At 36.2% G+C, this 21,375-nt stretch overlaps 1 protein-coding gene across 4 annotated transcripts in view; it reads right to left on the bottom strand.

The window, feature by feature from the left end:
• Nucleotides 1-21,375, bottom strand: part of iqsec1b (IQ motif and Sec7 domain ArfGEF 1b) — a 183,267-nt gene that overhangs the window by 92,333 nt on the left and 69,559 nt on the right. The window lies entirely within an intron of this gene.

The raw sequence follows: 21,375 nt of genomic DNA, 5'->3' as shown, positions 1-21,375 counted from the left end.
GAAAATATCAAAATAAAGCCTTGAGTAATATGGTTTGAGTCCACACAATGTTTGTATGCGGTCATGGTCATAGGAGAGGTTTATGTTGCATGTAAATGACGTTCATATGCAGCCAGCCTGGAGTCATGTCGGAATAATTGTATTTACCAGGACTGTACTGTAATTAAAGGTTTCACTGCAGAAGATAATTGCTATAGAACATAATTAATTTTCACTGTGAATTTTGACTGTACAATTTAGCTTGTATTACTCTTTAGGCATTAATGAAGTGACCAGATTGCACAGCCAAACTCCATTTTCTGTGGCAGCATGAGAATAAAAAAAGCACAGCTAAAACACCAATAACATACCAGCTGTGAATCTTTTGCTCTACTTTTTGTTGTGCTAGTTTTAAAAAAGGAAAGAAATGTGAAATTGCCCAAGACACCCATCTTTTTTCCCAACCAATCACTTTTGAGCAAATCGCACTGTAATTACTACTTCAAAACTTGTAAGAGGGAAGTGTTGATTGTGTTGATTACCTTATCACAATCACTTGACGTATAGCCTCAAAAAGCCGTTCTGAACTTCTCACACAGACATCTGCACATGTAGGGTACATCGGGGCTAAAGGCACACCCTAAGAAAAATCAGCTTTTTCACTACTCCCATAGAATATGATGACAGAAAAAATATACGTTTTTATTGAACATTGACGGAGCAACAGATTTTGTGTGAAAATGAATCATAAAAGTGGTTTGTTTGCTTAAAAATCTTATAAACGTAAGAGGTCGCAAGGTAGGTCTTTTGCCCCACACATGGGGTATTTATACATATATTTTAGCTAAAATAATGTTTTTAATAATGTCTAAGTTAATACTCGTTCAAAACAATCACTTTAGCAAAGTTTGTCATAGTTTACACAAAAAGCAGTTTTCAATATTGATGATAAGAAATGTTTTATAAGCACCAAATCAGAATGAATTCTGAAGAATCATGTGACACTGAAGACTGATATAAAATAATTACTGATGAAAATTCTGCTTTGTCATCACAGGAATAAATTACATTTTAAAATATATTTTATATGTACGATAAGCAGAATAATTGCAACAAAAAATAAATAAAAAAGTGGATTTAGAAAGCATGAAGCTTGCGGTGTCAGAATGCAGTCTGTCAGTCAAGTTCGAAGCAGCAAGCAACGTGTTATGACAATGACGTCTCAGATAGTCTGATGGTAGATAAAAATAAATTACTTTTGAGTGATTTGTTACAAAAGTGCAAAAATCTAATTCAATCTCATGCTAAACACAGAAGCTTGAATGTGTGTGTGGTGTGCTAGAACAAACCTCATTGCATCATGCACGCACATTGAGCTACCTCCTTTTAATGGTGGTACACCTGCATGACAGCTGAGGTCAAATAAAGAATTGGGCTTAGGATAGCAGATACGAACAGTAAAAAAAAAAAAAGCCTAATCGGCCCCGATACTGATCCCTGAGATCAGCTCGGGACATCCCTAATTGTAGTTCCTTAGAAAGTTTCCGGCATATTGAGTAAATTCACTAACCAAAGCCAATTTTTACTTGCATCTGGCACTTGGCGAGTGTTAATTTTAGATTTTGGCTGTTGGATTCCAAGAGTTCGTTTTTCATGAAACCTTAAAGCTCTTATCACAGATGCACATGATTGTGTTCAGTGGAAGAGGGGAGGGAGCTGGAAACATTTTAATCAACACCTGAAAGAGGGAGTCCATGTGTGTGAGTGAGGAGGCTGTGTGGCTAAACAATGGAGGAATGAAATATCAATCTGTCAATTACGTTCCCTCACGCCCCACTTCGCAGCAAGACACACTTGCTGTGATTAACACGCATGCAGAGATAACAAGCATCCAGTGTCAACAGAGTGACCACCAAGAGATTCCCCTAGCATCTGCCTTAAAGGTGCAGTATGTAAGATTGACCCATTGAAATGGATACTGCAGATACTGTTTTTCCCCGTTTTTTTTCTGGCTTCCATGGCTGTAATATGCTGTGCTGTAATATGCTGTGTTGCTGTGGTGGCGAAATACTATTGGGTAAATTGGTAACGTGCGGTATCGCACAGACCAAAACAAAAACAGACATTCCGACATGGAACACACATTTCAAAGTAAAATAACTTGCTGTAGAAGTGTTTTTCAGAGAAACGAGTATGTGAACTCTGCATGTTTCCTAAATATCTGCAAACATATTATGGTATTTTTATGCTTTAGTACAGTAAAAAAAAACTTGCATACAGCACATTTAAGGAATCTTCAGTGAGTAGGATAAAAAAGAAAAAAAGAAAGAAAAAAGAATATAAGGCTCCTGAACAAACAAAACCCACCCACACCCATCACACACACACTGACCTTAGTCAGAGTCGCCGTCATTTAAATAATTTAAAGAATGTTCCAATTTAAAGAATGTTACAGTTTCAATACGCATTAGTTTCTATTGAAATAATTTGTAAATTATTTTTTTACTTAAAATTAAAATAAACATACATATACACTGAACAAAATTACAAACGCAACACTTTTGTTTTTGCCCCCATTTTTCATGAGCTGAACTCAAAGATCTAAGACTTTTTCTATGTACACAAAAGTCCTATTTCTCTCAAATATTGTTCACAAATCCGTCTAAATCTGTGTTAGTGAGTACTTCTCCTTTGCCGAGATAATCCATCCACCTCACAGGTGTGACATAAAGATGCTGATTAGACAGCATGATTAGTGCCTTAGGCTGGCCACAATAAAAGGCCACTCTAAAATATGCAGTTTTACTGTATTGGGTGGGGGGGGGGGGGATGTCCACCAGAGCTGTTGCATGTGAATTGAATGTTCATTTCTCTACCATAAGCCGTCTCCAAAGGCGTTTCAGAGAATTTGGCAGTACATCCAACCGGCCTCACAACCGCAGACCACGTGTAACCACACCAGCCCAGGAACTCCACATCAAGCATCTTCACCTCCAAGATCATCTGAGACTAGCCACCCGGACAAGCTGCTGCAAAAATCGGTTTGCATAACCAAAAAATTTCTGCACAAACTGTCAGAAACCGTCTCAGGGAAGCTCATCTGCATGCTCGTCGTCGTCATCGGGGTCTCGACCTGACTGCAGTTCGTCGTCGTAACCGACTTGAGTGGGCGAATGCTCACATTCGATGGCATTTGGCACTCTGGAGAGGTGTTCTTTTCACGGATGAATCCCGGTGGGGTTATGGTATGGGCAGACGTATGACAACGAACACAGGTGCATTTTATTGATGGCATTTTGAATGCACAGAGATACCGTGACGAGATCCTGAGGCCCATTGTTGTGCCATTCATCCACGACAATCATCTCATGTTGCAAGGATCTGTACACAATTCCTGTAAGCTGAAAACATCCCAGTTCTTGCATGGCCAGCATTCTCACCAGACATGTCATCCATTGAGCATGTTTAGGATGCTCTGGAACGGCGTATACGACAGCGTGTTCCAGGTCCTGCCAATATCCAGCAACTTCGCACAGCCATTGAAGAGGAGTGGACCAACATTCCACAGGCCACAAACAACAACCTTTTTTTTTTTTTTTTTTTTCATTAAAATCCCCCCCAATATAGTAAAACTGCACATTTTAGAGTGGCCTTTTATTGTGGCCAGCCTAAGGCACACCTGTGCAATAATCAATGCTGTCTGATCAGCATCTTGATATGTCACACCTGTGAGGTGGATGGATTATCTCGGCAAAGGAAAAGTGCTCACTAACACAGATTTAGACGGATTTGTGAACAATATTTGAGAGAAATAGGCCTTTTGTGTACAGCAAAAGTCTTAGATCTTTGAGTTCAGCTCATGAAAAATGGGGGCAAAAACAAAAGTGTTGCGTTTATAATTTTGTTCAGTGTATATAAGTATAGCCATTAGACGTCTAATAAATTATATGAGACTACAGAGAAAAAAAATTCTTACTGACCTTGTCTGTATAAAATTATAATCCAAACTTCATGTCACAACCCAGTAACTCTCTCATGGCACATACTGTACATTACATCCCTCACATTCTCATTTCCATTTGAGTCAAATCAAACACGGCTAAAGTTTATAATAAATCATTCCACTATGTGAACATTTCAGAACGTGTTTCTTTAAACAGAATCTTCAGCCTCGCCAATTTCCATTCAATGGCATGCAATTAAAGCACTAATTACTGTGTAATCACGTTAGCTACGCCCAGAACAACAAACTAGCTGAGCACAGTGGCAGAGAAGCCACAAGCTGGGGGCGCTGCGCTACAAGTGGTGGCCTATGGAGAGAGACTGACAGGATGGCTTGTGATAGCTTGGCACAGCAGGCACATGAGCTGCGGCATGCGCCCCACCATATCAACATACCAGCTCACAGCCGCGGGTCACATACGGAAACTTACGCGACCGCACGTGTTCAACGTGGGGATGGGAACAGAGATGTTTTACAGGAGCTGTCTGATCCTACTCTGTCAAGATCACATCTGTCAGAGAAACAGCGAAGCAACACTGCAAACCCGTGAACTCAGGGCTGCCCTCTCATATGAGGTCTTTACAAACCACAAATCACAATGAATCAAGCTGAGAGTGAGCCAGAGGCACATTGTGACACGTGGGGATAGGGAGAGACAGAAAGAAGAAAAAGAAAAAAGAAAAATCAAGAAAGAGCGCAGTGAGAGAGCGAGGCTTGGCTTGTTATATAAGACGGTCACTATTGCACAATGCTGTAGTAAATCCATGCGTACCATATTAGGATGGATTTTAATGAGGTAACAGGGACTAGGGTTCCACTGGCACGAAAATTAATTCTTCTGCAGGCTCGTGAGGGGTCAGCTGGCGAACAGGAGCATCATAAAGGTACACTGAGTAATTACAGCTCAAACTCCAACTGCCAAATAAGCTGCCTTTATACTTGTCTTTATGGGAACTGCCACATTAGGAAAAGTACTGTGATATGATAAGTAGTCTAGGGAGAGAGAGAGAGAGAGAGAGAGAGAGAGAGAGAGAGAGAGAGAGAGAGAGAGAGAGAGAGAGATGCAAGAAAAATGCATGAAAAAATGAGTGAGAATCAACTAAAGCAGAGTTTCTCAAACTGGACAATTGTCCTCACAAAGTAAGTCTCATATTTCAGCTCATACTGTTAATTTTGAAAAATAGACTGTATAGCAGTGATTTAATGTTAATGTAAAATTTGACTGAAATATAAAAGTTTAATCAATTTAATAAATATTCACCATATTAATACACACACATGCAAAATAAGACACACTGGTGTTTTGCCAGATGAGACGTTTATTCTATGTATCATCTTTGTACTACTTTAATTCATTTTACTTTAATTAATTTTATAACTGTATCATTTATCTCTTTTAATTCCTTTTATAATGGTTTTAATTTCCCTTGCTTTTATTTTGTGCTCATTTTCTATGCAAAGCACTTTGAATTGCCATAGTGTGATTATTTGAATTCCTTTCTATGTAAAGCATTTTGAATAACCGTTTTAATTTCCTTGCTTATATTTTGTGATTATTTGAATTCCTTTCTATATAAATTTGCCTTGCCTTGATAAAAAGTCATCTAAATGGTAAAAAAAAAAGACAAAAAGGAAAATGTCTCTGATAGTGTTTGTCTGTAGTTGAAGAAACATATGTTAACATTTCTTAGGGAATAAAAAATATTTATTTACATACCATCTTCATTGATACTTGACTAATTATGTACACAGCATAACGTGTTAGGAATCAAACATTTATATTTCCACAATTATTCTAAGACTCTTAATGGCTGTTTCCTGTAACAATAATGTTTTGGGTTGGTTGCCAGAGATTTCATCAGAGACTGCTCTCCACACAGACAAGAGTTGCAGGCTACTCTCTTCACCGAACCGCATCTGAGACTCGTGAGAAAAGAGTTTTGTTTGTGACAGACTGCTTCTAAAACTGTATGAAACATGAACTGCACCTAACTTTAACTTGTTTAAATCTAATCAGAGTGATGAGGACGTGGCAAGAATGCGAATTCAAGTCCAGTGTCACTTTCCCACTCCTTCTACCCTCTTCTTCCTATCACTATTTGTAAATTTCCGTTGTCCTTCAGAAGTAGCTCTCCTCTGAGAGGGATGCGATTTATTGAAGTTTGAGAACCTGTGTGCTAAAGAAAGACCAGCAGAAAAGAAAATGAGGAGATGAAAGATGTTAGGCGACCATTTTCAAAAGTACCACACCAGAGGAGTCATTCCAAGAAGAGTGTGTGCAAACAAAACACCCTCGACGCATAAAGAGGACCAGTCTTCTGAAGGAGGAGGTCATTAAGTAGACAGCTGGTGTCAGGGTGGGCTTTATTTGCTCACAAAGACCTGTTTTGCTTTAATCCACCATGAGCTGTGATGTGTTAAATTGCACCGGTGTCAGAAAATAACAGGCCTTCACACAATAACACACACCCTCGTCATTAAGAAGGGCTCACGCAGAACCGCCGTCTCAAAGCAGGATGGCGGGAGTGGGGATTTAAGTCACAGGGTTGCTTTCGCTGCAACGACACGTAATTTGCCTTCTGCAGCTCTAAACAATGTGACACTGCAATTATCTAAGTCACATCACATCAATTAAGACAACAAAGCGAAGAGCCTAGTTAAGAGGCAATGTTTTGTTTCAATTCTGAGGTTAATTCAAATTCCATCAGCAAGATGGACAGGGTTGGTGACAGGGTAGAGTGGAGCTTTCCTCACAGACCGGATGACGAGGCACAGATGGGGATTGGGTGTATGGATTTTTTGAGATTATATTATTCACAGAGCAAACCAACAAACAACTGAACCAACAAATGAAGAACAAAACAAAAGAGTAAAGTAGTGGCAGACCTATTTATCAACCAGGCCAATTAATTGTCTGACAGTTGGCATTGGAGATTATGTGCCTATACTTGGCTGATTAACAAAACTATTTCCTGTTCAGAATTATTTTTGAGTGAAATATTATATACAATGACCATTCAATTAATTTTAGAAATTTCCTCTCATTAAAATAAGGTACAAGACGCACAACCGTTCTAAATGTTGGGGTAAGTTAGTTTACTATTCAACGTATAATATTTAAAGTATCATGGTTTTCACACAAAAAAATGAAGCAGTACAACTGCTTTCAATATTGATGAAGATCTGAAGGATCATGTGACACTGAGTATTGGGCCAATGGCTTCTGAAAATTTTGCTTTGGCATCACAGGAATAAATTACATTCTAACATTTATTAAAATAGAAAAAAAATAATCATATAATTTTTCACCGTATTACTATTTTTCAAAAAAACATTTAAAAAATCTCTGCAACCCCAAACTTTTCAACAGTAGTATGTATATAGAGTTATAGAAACATATACAATTCTATAAATATCAAAATTGAATGTTGAATAACCACTTGGTTGACCAATTAAACAGGCTTCAAAACTGTCCAAAAATAATATAAGAACATTCTAGAATGTTGAGAAAGGGCTGCACCACGTGTCTTCACATATCTCCCGAAAGCATTCGGCTGGTCTGTGCAACAACAGGTGGCTGGATTTGCCCTCTTCTCCCAGCTCTATTAGTATCAGCATACTTTTCCAAACTTGGTAATGAAAATCTTTCTTAAAGCTACCACCTGGCTCAAACTATCCTCTGTACAACAGTCATCTGAAGTATCCATGACTGAATACAAACCTAGCAGATGCATTATTGGCTGGCCTTTGGGAGGAGAAAAAAACAACTATTATAGTCAGTATTTAATGCAATTTTTAATAACGATTAATTTAAGAGTTGGGATTCTGACAGGAGCTAAAACTGTTCTATGAATAGAGCTTGTTAAATAAATCAAACAAAAGAAAAATTTCCAACTATTATAAACTATTATAGTCAGTATTTAATGCAATATTTAATAACGATTAATTTAAGAGTTGGGATTCTGACAGGAGCTAAAACTGTTCTACGAATAGAGCTTGTTAAATAAATCAAACAAAATAAAAATTTCCAGCACACTATTCTAAATTATGACAGTGGATTTTATTGATTGACTGAACTGGGGAGAATCTTAACATGGACAGGAGAATTATGAGTTTATGTCTGCAGGTGGAGAGGTTGGTGAGTACACTTTAGCTGCAGGTAACATTTGTATGATAACTTTGACACTGAGTTTTGATATAAGGGCAAACTGACGCATGGTACAAATTTCCAATTTTCTCAGTGAGTATAAACCTTGATTCTAACCTGATGATAACAGATTTTTATTTACATCATATAAAACCAACTTCAAGAAATATCAGTTTGAATTATGTGCAAGAATTGGAGAACACAGTTCCAGTGAGGAAAAAAATAATCTTATAATACATTCATACATACACTACCTTGGGGTTGTACTTTTTTTATATTTTTTTAAAGTATTCTCTTATGCTCACCAAGGCTGCATTTATTTGATCAAAAACACGGCAAAACAGTAATATTGTGAAATATTATTACAATTTAAAATAACTGTTTTCTATGGAAACTGAAATGGTATTCCGCCAAGGAATAAAACAATTTAAAAGATAAATGCTTTTTTTTTTTTAAATACTTTACCTCGCAAATCTGACTTTTTCTCGCAATTGCAATTTATATTTTGCAGTTCTGACAATTTTTCTCAGAATTGTGAGATATAAATTGCAAATTGCGACTATACATCACACAATTCTGATTTTATAACTCGCACTTGCGAGTTATATCACGCAATTCTGAGAAAAAAGTAAAAAATGCGAGATAAAAAGTTGCAATTACCTTTTTTATTTTTTATTCAGTGGCAGAAACAAGCTTCCATAGTTTACTATTTAAATATATATTATATAGTATTTTATTTCTGTGATGGCAAAGCTGAGTTTTCAGCATCACTCAAGTCTTAAGTCTCACATGATCCCTCAGAAATCATTCAAATATGCTGATTTGGTGCTCAAAAAACATTTCTTAAATGTTCTTAAAAAAAATCGTAAAAATAACAAAATAAAAGCTGTCCTGTCCACTTCTTGTGCATAAACATTTGGTCATGTTGGGAGTTGCAACTGATGCCAGCCCAAAAGTTTTTTCCCCCCAGCAGAATGGCAGACTTCTGAGTTTGCTGCCCCTCCATCTGTGAGGTCTTTGGTATGGAGTTAATATTGTGCCATAATTAAACAAACAAATCCAGCATTTTGCAAACAAACTCGATCTGCTTTGCAAAGGAAAACTCGACTCGTAAACAAACAGAAAGCAATGTGCAAAGGTCAATTTGAGCGAAAATGCAGTGGAGTAACAAATATGTATTGTGTTTTACAAATATAAATAAATGAGCCTAGATAATATTTCACAAATAAATACAAACCATCCTGGCCAAAGATAAATCGAGGTCTTCCTGCTAGCCTGCTTAATGTTTAATTATGCTTAATTAATGCTTAATGCTTAATTATTAATTAGCCATGTTTAATTATGGCACAATATTAACTCCATATCTTTGCAAGTGAGTTGATCTATTTTACGGAGAGCTTCTGAACCTGTTCAAGCCCCTGCAGGCTAGCAGGAAGACCTCGATTTATCTTTGGCCACAGAGAGGGAGAGAAACAGGGGGAAGGAGTCTGGACAGGGACAACGGACGCTTTACGTTTTTCATTAATGTCCCCCACAAAACGCTTGGTGACACGGTGACTGCGGCGAGCAGTCTGTTAGTAACAATTAAAGGATTGGTATCTCAGGGCAGAACATATGTTCTATCTGAGTGGGGCTCGGAGTCTATTCTCCCTTATCTCACTGTGCACTTGGGGGACCTACCAATACTTTAGGCTCCTGAGTTAGATGAAAATAATCAAACCACACATCACAACACTCCCAGAAAAACGTACAAAAGCTGTCACTGAGGCAGTACCCTTTCAAAAGGTACCAAGATACTTATATGCATGTTTAACAGACTAATATGCACCTTTTAGGGGTAAATATGATTTTGAAAGGGTAATACCCCTTTGAGAGGGTAGCGCCCATGCAGTGACAGTTTTTGTACCTTTTTGCCTAATGCATTTTATCAAAATGTGTTTGATGTGATATTTTATGAAATATGTTTGCTAATATCATATGGCCAGAAAATTGCTGCATAAGAAGAGAAAATGACTTTCAGTGATATATTTAGTCAAGGCATTGATCCTGACTATGAATAATTAACACATATTGCTGTAATATGAGAGAGGCTAGTTCCTGTTCACCACAAGAGTTTAAGTTACCATCTTTTTCAGAGAAAGTCCTGAACACACGCTAACAGCTATTTATTCATATATGGCTAGCAAAAAAAAAAAAAGAAAAGAAAGGGAAAAAAATAGATTACACTTTATTTTAAGGTGTCATTGTTACAGTGTAATTATATATTTAAGTACTGTGTAATAATAATTAACGTAGCCTACTTAATATAGCTAAGGTAGGATTAGGATTTGGTTGAGGGTTAATTGCATTTAATTATGCATCATTTATTAGTAAGTACATGTAACAAGGACAATGTAAAATAAAGTGTAAAAAATTAAAATAAATAATAATTATATATATATATATATATATATATATATATATATACATACACACACACACACACACACACACACACACACACACACAGTATATATCAGCTTTTGTACAATATGCAATGTTTTTGATATATTTTATTATAAGTATTGCACATGAATACATATATATATACATACATATATATACATATATATATATATACACAGTGGGGAGAACAAGTATTTGATACACTGCCGATTTTGCAGGTTTTGAAAGCATGTAGAAGTCTGTAATTTGTATCATAGGTACTCTTCAACTGTGAGTGACGAAATCTAAAACAAAAATCCAGAAAATCACATTGTATGATTTTTAAGTAATTAATTTGCATTTTATTGCATGACATGAGTATTTGATACAGCAGAAAAGCAGAACTTAATATTTGGTACAGTTACAATTACAGAGATCATACGTTTCCTGTAGTTCTTGACCAGGTTTGCACACACTGCAGCAGGGATTTTCGCCCACTCCTCCATACAGACCTTCTCCAGATCCTTCAGGTTTCGGGGCTGTCGCTGGGCAATACGGACTTTCAGCTCCCTCCAAAGATTTTACATTGGGTTCAGGTCTGGAGACTGGCTAGGCCATGCCAGGACCTTGAGATGCTTCTTACAGAGCCACTCCTTAGTTGCCCTGGCTGTGTGTTTTGGGTCGTTGTCATGCTGGAAGACCCAGCCACGACCCATCTTCAATGCTCTTACTGAGGGAAGGAGGTTGTTGGCCAAGATATTGCGATACATGGCCCCATCCAATACGGTGCAGTCGTCCTGTCCCCTTTGCAGAAAAGCATCCCCAAAGAATGATGTTTCCACCTCCATGCTTCACGGTTGGAATGGTGTTCTTGGGGTTGTACTCATCCTTCTTCTTCCTCCAAACACAGCGAGTGGAGTTTAGACCAAAAAGCTATATTTTTGTCTCATCAGACCACATGACCTTCTCCCATTCCTCCTCTGGATCATCCAGATGGTCATTGGCAAACTTCAGACGGGCCTGGACATGTGCTGGCTTGATCAGGGGGACCTTGCGTGCACTGCAGGATTTTAATCCAAGACGGCGTAGTGTGTTACTAATGGTTTTCTTTGAGACTGTGGTCCCAGCTCTCTTCAGGTCATTGACCAGGTCCTGCCGTGTAGTTCTGGGCTGATCCCTCACCTTCCTCAATGATCATTGATGCCCCACGAGGTGAGATCTTGCATGGTGCCCCAGACCGAGGGAGATTGACCGTCATCTTGAACTTCTTCCGTTTTCTAATAATTGCACCAACAGTTGTTGCCTTCTCTCCAAGCTGCTTGCCTATTGTCCTGTAGCCCATCCCAGCCTTGTGCAGGTCTACAATTTTATCCCTGATGTCCTTACACAGCTCTCTGGTCTTGGCCATTGTGGAGAGGTTGGAGTCTGTTTGATTGAGTGTGTGGACAGGTGTCTTTTATACAGGTAACGAGTTCATAACGGTGCAGTTATTACAGGTAATGAGTGGAGAACAGGAGGGTTTCTTAAAGAAAAACTAACAGGTCTGTGAGAGCCGGAATTCTTACTGGTTGGTAGGTGATCAAATACTTATGTCATGCAATAAAATGCAAATGAATTACTTAAAAATCATACAATGTGATTTTCTGGATTTTTGTTTTAGATTCCGTCACTCACAGTTGAAGAGTACCTATGATACAAATTACAGACTTCTACATGCTTTGTAAGTGGGAAAACCTGCAAAATCGGGTTTTTGTTCTGCCCACATATATAAATTCCAATAAACATTCATAAAATGTCCACATAAGCTCATATCAACTTCCTTTCTTTGTTTTGGCTGATTTCCCCAAAGGATGCTATAATTAAAAGCTACCTTGTGTCAATTTCACCAGAATTAACCGCAAAACATGTTTTTCATGATTGGTTAAATAGCTTATATATTACAACGCACACACATGAAAAGAAGTATTTCTCCAAAAGAGTGAGAGCTATAGGTCTTTATGCGTTTATACACACCATCATATATGGCCTCTCTACCCTCATCCCATAATTAAAGAGAAATAGGCAGATTAGTGTGCATATGAAATCACATATAACCACATATGTCATTAAAGTACAATTATGATGGTTAGATTAGTAGATCTGACTACTGAAGGTCATAGTTAGTTAATAATAAAAGTTTAATAAAACCCGAATCACATTTCACACATTCACATAAGCTCATTACCTTCAGGGCCCATCTACTTGACCAGTTGAATTTCAGAATCAATTAAAGATGAAATCAAATTTGGAGTTCTGTGGCTTTTAGTTTATGTGTATTAGCTTTGAAATTATCTATATGCCTGAAGTTGACTAAATTAACTATTACATAGCAGACATGTACTACGGTTTAAAAGTTTGTGGTCGGTAAGTTTTTTTAAATGGTTTTTTTTTTTTCTTCTTCTAAAAGCTAAAATTTCTTCAGTCTTCAGTGTCACATGATCCTTCAGAAATTCTAATATGCTGATTTGGTGCTCAATAAACATTTTTTATTATTATCAATGTTGAAAACAGTTGTGCTGCTTAATATTTTTGTGGAGACCATGTTTTTTTTAGGATTCTCTGATGAAAAGAAAGTTCAAAAGAACAGTATTTATTGGAAATAAAGGTCTTTTGTAAAATTATAAATGTCTTTACTTCACTTTTGATCATTTTAATGCATCCTTGTTGAATACAATGATTTCTGTCTTTCAAAAAAAAAAAAAAAAAAAAAAAAATCTTACCCCAACATTTTTTTTTTACATTACTGTATACACAATATGAACAATCTACAGTTTTTCTCTGAAATATTTTGCAAAATCTTTCATCCTCTGTACAATAAAAATGATTGGTGACCATTAGCTCTCAATGTCCAAAAAGCACCAAAAACACCATAAAAGTATAATAAAAGAAGTCTGAAACTACTTGGACAATCTGCTATAAAAAAAACTCCTACTGTGCTTCACTGAGCAAAAAAAAAAAAAAAAATCATACAGGTTTCACATGAGGGTGCATTAAAGATTACATAATTTTTTTATTTTTGGTTGAACTTTCCCTTTAAGGTCTCTTTTTTTTAATCTTTCAGAGACCAACATCTCAAATCTACTGTCAGAATTACATGGTATATGTTCCAGTTGGTTGCAAGTTCTGAGTAAATTGTACTTTCCTTTAGAAATCAAATTGGATTTCATGTCTCAGTAGTCTCACAGGTCAGGGTGCAATATAGCATCTCCCTGTCACCACAAAATTACAAACGTGTAACTCCATTTGAGAAATAAAGTTATGAGGAGCGCACATCCTCTCCCCCCCCGCCGAAAGTTTTACAGTTTTGTTCAAAACTACATTAGCTGTGAGGAGATAAGCTACACAGCTGACTTTGTTTAATCTAATGGGAGTACATCAGAGCACTCAATCTACAACCAGCACACTCACTGTTGCTTTTGGAGGCTGGCACCTGTGTCACTTACACCTCCTCTCGGTGCGGACGGAAAGTTAATTAACTGCCTGTAGGACTCGGTCCTTTGACAGGCACAGAGTTGGACACATTCTGTTCCACAGGCGTTTATAGTGATGAATTAGCTTTGCCGCCCACCTTCACATCCCCCTCCCATCATCAGCTTTGTCCTTCGTCCATGCTAAGTAGCAATGCTAGCTATTGGAGAACTAGCGCTCCCTATCGCCACAGTGTCACATAACAGCGCTCATGCCAATACAGTAGAGGTGATATGAAACACGGTACTGTAGGTCTTTAAAAGACAGATGGGGAGTGTGGTAACTTCTGCTTCTTTTCACACACAGCCTGTCACAGCATATTCTCTGAGACTGCAAGTGAGCCAATTAAACTATATACATTACCATTTAAAAGTTTTGGGGATGGTAAGATTATTTTATTCCTTCACCAAGGTGCATTTATTTGATCAAAAATACAGTAAAAGTAAAATTGTGAAATTTTATTGTAATTTAAAATAACTGGTTTCTTTGTGAATATATTTTAAAATGTAATTTATTCCTGTGATGTCAAAGCTGAATTTTCAGCAGCTAGGAGTCACGTGATTATATTATTAATATACAGTATTTGAAGTGGATAAAAGTTCATCAAACTTGTCCTAAGACAAGAATGGGTATTGTTCAAAATGAATGTATAACTTTAATGAAAGGTTTTCATCCACTTCAAATGTTGAGTACTGTAGGATATTAATATCCTCATATGCACATTTCTTATTTTTAATCAATGCTGAAAACAATTGTGTTGTGTATTTTTTTAATAGAAAATGTTAAATAACAGCATTTATTTAGAATAGAAATCTTTTGTAACATTATAAACATCTTTACTCTCACTACTGATCAATTTAATGTGTTCTTGCTGAATTACTTGCTGTATTAACTTCCTTGCTGTATTAATTTCTCTCAAAATTCAAAATATTTATATATTACTGACCGCAAACTTTTGAACGGTGTAAATATATATAAAAAAGATAAGGCCACACTTTAGTTTAGGGTCAAATTTTCATTATAAACTAACTTTTAACTATGACTTTTGCCTCAAACTCATAATTACTGATTATTAATAGTTAGTAAGGTAGTTGTTAAGTTTAGGGATTAAGGGATGTAGAATATGGTCATGCAGAATAAGGCATTAATATTTGCTTTTTAAGTACTAATAAGCAATCAATATCCTATAGTTATATGCTTGCTAATAAGAAGATAATAGTAAGGATTGGACTTTAAACTAAAGTGACCTATAGAACTCCCTCACTGTCCTTTCATGAAGCATTGCTCTATTGCAATTGCTCTGTTCCGTGCTCTTGACCAGCAATCAGTCAAGTGTGAGAGCGCACGCACACGCGGACGCACGCATGCACACACGCACACACACACACACACTTAAGCCAATATCCAATCCTTCGAGGATTTGAAGGCCAAATAAACAGTCTGTGTCTTACACCTCTTGACTTTTAGTATCAGATTGTTTTGGCATAGGTCAGAATTTATGGTGTTATTGCTGCACACTTGCATAAGACAAACACACATTCCACTGGATAGTATACTTCTACTGTATATGTTTTTCACAGTAATCCACATGCACTGTTAACCAATTAATACAAATTCATCTGACTTAATTTGATTCTCTTGATTTGACTCTTTTGATATTTTGATCAAGTAAAAAAGACGGGAAAAAAACTGTACTGTATGTCCTACACTATATCTCTTTTAATTCCTTTTATAACTGTTTTAATTTTCATTGCTTTTATTTTGTGATTATTTTAATTCATTTCTGTGTAAAGCACTTTGAATTGCCATAGTGTATGAAATGTGCTATATAAATAAACTTAACTTGCCTTGCACATCATCAGTGAATCTTGTAAAAACAAATTTTTAAACTTTTTATTATTAGATTCCCTAACCAATCGGTCAATGTTGTATTTTCTAGTCAAAGTGGTTCTTGGTCAAAATAATCAGAAGAAAAGTGCATCAGATGTAAATGTCTGGTTGTGCATGGCAACTAATAGAATGACTCACTTCTTCTATGCAATATTGAATTATAACCAAGCGGTAACCTTCCTGTCTCTCTCTTGAAACCAACCCGGAAGTGACTTAAACTGCAATTCATCGACTGGCCGCTAGAGACTGGCTGCAAAATAGTCTCAATCCCATACAATCTAAACATATAATAATAATCATAATAAAACAATCCTCAATCTCAATCCATGTTAAAATGCCTAACTTTACAGCGGAAAAAAATGTGTTTACAGCCTGGTGCCAAAAAGTGGTTTTGGTCTATATAGCTCATTTTGCCCTTCAAGACAACTGTGAGGGGGGTTAATTTTTTTACAACTCATCCATTTAAATTATATTAAGCTTAAAGTTCAGCATAATTAAGGGCGTGGCCACTTGAGTGACAGTTGGATTGCCGCTGCTGTCACTACTAGTCGTTTGTCTGCTGTCTGTTAGCCGTCACGTCACCTCAGCTAATCCCGCATCTTTGCCCATATTTCTGTTAGTTCAAACGACTTATATAATAAAGTGATATCTGATTTGTAACCAGGCATTAAAGCGATTACCCATTAAATGTGGTTTGAACCAATCGGATTGCTTGGGTCCTAAGATGGGACTGATCACTTTGCTGGCACTTTGGGCTTCAAAAATATATATAAATGTGTGTGCATGTCTGTGTGAGTGTAAATATATATATATATATTATATATATATGCAAGTATATATTATATATATATATAGATGAATCAATTAATCGTGATTAAATTCATCTAACATAAAAGTTTGTTTATATAATACACGTGTGTATATTTATATATATAAAAATTAGGGCTGTGAAACGATTAATCGTGATTAATCGCATCCAAAATAAAAGTTTGTGTTCACATAATATATGTGTGTGTACTGTGCATAATTATTTTGTATATATAAATACACACACATGCATGTATATATTTAAGAATTTTTTTTTATTTATACATAAAATATTTATATTTATATATAATACAAATTATATATACAGTATATTTAAGCAAATATTTCTTAAATATATACATGCATGTGTGTGTATTTATATATACAAAATAATTTTGTACTGTGCATAATTATTTTGTATATATAAATACACACACATGCATGTATATATTTAAGAAATATTTGCTTAAATATACTGTATATATAATTTGTATTATATATAAATATAAATATTTGATGTATAAATAAAAAAAAATTCTTAAATATATACATGCATGTGTGTGTATTTATATATACAAAATAATTATGCACAGTACACACTCATATATTATGTGAACACAAACTTTTATTTTGGATGCGATTAATCACGATTAATCATTTCACAGCCCTAATATAAATGTGAATGTGCATGTTTGTGTGAGGTGTATACACACACACACACACACACACACACACACACACACACACACACACACACACACACACACAATTATATAAACAAACTTTTATCTTAGATGAATTTAATTGCGATTAATCGATTTGACAGCACTAATTATATCCACTGTATCTCAAATGAAACTCTCATTCAACACTTCAAGCACACATTTACATAGTCTAATAGCATTACAAAGTGCGTTAGGGAATCGAAGCACGTTTTTCATCTTCCAGGGGGTTTGTTTTGTAGAAAAAGAAGTTTTGTGGGAGCATGGTCTGCTGTTTTGCAGTCCATTTGCAGCTTCCAGTGAAGCATGCTGGTTTGACTGTTGTCAAAATTCGTCCTCCTGTGGTGACAAGTTGAGACGTTATATTGACAAATCACACAGACTGGGCCGGAATACGCACTGTCATGGTTGACAACAGACTCACTGCAGAGCAGAAAAGACGCATTCCAGAGCTTCAACCGCCAAACTTTACTTCTTCAGACTCTTTAGAGCGGATGACAATTATTATGCACGGTACAGTCACTACAAAGAACAAGAAAACCAACATACTAGAGGAAATTGCACTGATTGTGTATCTAGTATGTACTACAGACTAAACGAGCTCCATTTACTCTCTTTCAGAAATGCGTGACAGTAGATATGTAAAATATGATGAGCGAACAGAAACATAAGGTGCTGATATATCAGGGATGGATGTAGAAGCCGAGGAGTTAAGATCAAAGTAGCTTGGATACGAATGTCTGCCAGTGGATTCAAGTATATGACTACCTCCTGCTCTACCCAGCTCGCATACTGATGAATTCCACACTCAGCCACTCCCTTTAATGGATACGCAAAGATCCCCTGTATGTGAGAACCAGAGGGGGGAGACAGATTGACCAGGCATGTATAATACAGAGAGTATATTAGCAAAATGCATTCTTTATTGTATCTATGTTCATGTTTGGAATGTTTGTACTGTATACTGCATTAAATATGTTTTTTTAATAATGTGAAATGTTTATGCTAAACTGTTGTCATATGACCTCATGATATCACGTTTTATTCAGCGAGTGGAATGTAGTTATTATCTTGAAAATCTAAACTGATTATTTACCAATTTTCCAGCTAATTGTTCATTAAAATTTGTTCTCTTGGCAATTCAATTTTACTTAAAAAAGTAACAAAAATTACATAATAAAAAATTAAAAGAGAGAAAAGAAAGAGACGTTAAAAAAAATGTGGTTGATATTATTTCCAAATACACATATAAAAAGCAAAGGATATTCTTTTTAACTTGGTCAATTTGGCCAATCAGTCCAATTTAACAATAATTCAATAATTAAAGAAAAAGAGATAATCCAACGGACACACACGCACACACACACACACAAATAGAAGGTCAAAAAAAGTACAGCTGATATTATTCCACACATAAACAACAATAAACTTGCAAGTACATTTCACTGTGGAATACAGCATCCCATGCAAGGTTATATAACATTCTGAAATGTTGCATACTACAAACAATACACATACTGCATAAATAGAATGTATTACGTAAAGTATGTATTAGCAGAGTACGTATTAAGACAGTATGCAAATCCAAACAATGGAATGACACAACGGGTAACTTAGCAGCTGCTGTTAGATATATGTCTGCCTAGAGTACAATCACCTCCTGAAAGCCTTTTTCCGACAGCAACCACAACTATCGATCTCTTGGTCTCTGAGTGGAGACCTTGATTACTAATATGAGGCTTTTGCAATTAAGAACCCGCTCGTTGAAGTTCAGAGGCTGTAATTTGCATGCTAATACGTAGCAGAGGCTAGAATCTTCTTTTATTGTGTCTAAAATCAACATTGGCCTTTAAATGTAATTGCAGTCTTGATTCAGAATGTTTATTTCCTTGTTAGGCGGTAATGAAGTATATAAGAGCAGCAAAACAGTACTATTTGAAGTTAGGTTTTAAGAAACGGCTAGTATGATAGTCTTAACTTGTGTCTCTGGAATTGCATTTGGGTCTCTGATCAATAGCCATTTCCTTATTGCTTCAGAGCCAATGTCAATTTTCGACCTAGGCTCATTTGAAAACCGTGCATTTTTGCTAAACTCCAAGTTTCCAGTTGAAATGAACACTAAAGGCAATACAATAACAACAACTTTTATTACTTTTCACTCAAATTATGATTACAGAGGCAGATTATTGATTAATAATGACTTATTTTGCACTGTTCTTTGTACAATACTATGGCATGACCTCAAAACACTTTTACCGTAGTGTATGGTTTGTAAACTAATACAGTGATTTTGACGTTTGCATCACATAACCAACTCCATTTGTACATACGATACGTACAATAAGCGTTTTGGCATCGCAGCGTTTCTTTTTTTTTCAGTTGAGACGCTTTGCTTGCTATGATACTGATTATCCGCAGAAGTGTTACTAGTATCTTATTTCACAGATAGTTTGTTTCTGTGTTGTTTATATAAAAATGTTGATACAATGTATTTGCTATTGCTCTTGTTATTATGCTTGTTGTTGTCATCTGTTGACGTACAAGCAGAATGTGGCGGGTGGTTGGTCGGTGTGGTATTTGTCCCACCCCTCCTCGCCTGTGATTGGACAGCAAGGTAATACGTGACAGTGCTGCATTTTACCAAAAGTTGAACATTCTTCAACGCTCAGCGCCCTGTTATGCTCCTGGCGTTTTAAAAACATAGTGCTCCCATTGAAAACAATTGGAAAAACACGCCAGCCGCGTGAATAAGCTTTGGTGGACACGCGGCCTTAGTGTCACTCACTGGACATTTCACTTTAAAAGCAGTGTAATATAATTCTGCAAAAATGTAGTGCACAGGCACATTTTTTCCAATGAATTCAATTTTGCTGGAGCCTTTCTGTTTTTGGTGATGATGTCTTTCACTTATCCCAAAAATGGTTACTGTGCATCCATTACTAGTCTCAACATTTTGTTTTCATTCACAGGCCTGAGCTCATGCTCGCACACTTTAATGTTCTTTCATTTCATCCTTTTATCATTGCCTTCCCTGCATGGTTCAAGCAAAGTCTGATCTCATGAAACCAGGATTGAGAGATCTCCAAACGCTCCACCCAACTGTTTGAGCCCAAGATCCCACGGGATGACCGATGTTATTTGTAGCTGCACTCTAAGCCTGACATGTTATCTCGATCCGTGGTCAACGGCAGTTAATGTACAGCGACGTCTCGAGCTCTCGTGGTAATCACTAATGTTTATCAGAACCTGTCATCACCAAAGCTAATTAAAAATCATCAAACAAGGCTAAACAACACAGCTAATTAACAGGACACGGAATAACAATCCTCCACGGACGCCAGGCTAGCATGAATTTTCATACAAACTAGAGGAGACTTATAATCATGAGAGATCTCTGGACGTGCTATTGGCTATGCTGGTGTGCTAGCACAAAACAAAGACTACAATCTTTTCTACACTAACTATATTGTGGAAAACTTTTCTAGCATGTAGCAATGTGTTATTGGTACGATTTAAGTACTAAACATTATATATCTTCTGACTGCCTGTAAGTTTGTGCAGCACAGAAAATCATTTGTTGCTGGAAACACTGCGACAAACTGAGACAAGTTATCTAATAATTTATACACTGTTTAAAACACTGAGGATTAAAAAATGACACTGATACACTGATCAAAACATTTAAATAAGACTCATAAAGGAAAGAAATTATGAGGGTAGCTGTCCAAAACATTTCACCATACCTGCCAATAGCAAGTGAAATGTTCAACCATAAATAATTCATGCCATATATTAAATTATATTTATCATTATTTTATTATAAATTTATTTAAATTCATTTTTATATATATATATTTTTTTTTTATTATTATTAATAAAATTATTTATAGTTTTTA

This window comes from Abramis brama (genome assembly GCF_963993115.1).
Source record: "Abramis brama genome assembly, chromosome: 23".
NCBI classification, from domain to species: Eukaryota; Metazoa; Chordata; class Actinopteri; order Cypriniformes; family Leuciscidae; genus Abramis; species Abramis brama.
This window is presented reverse-complemented; position numbering and strand designations above follow the sequence as displayed.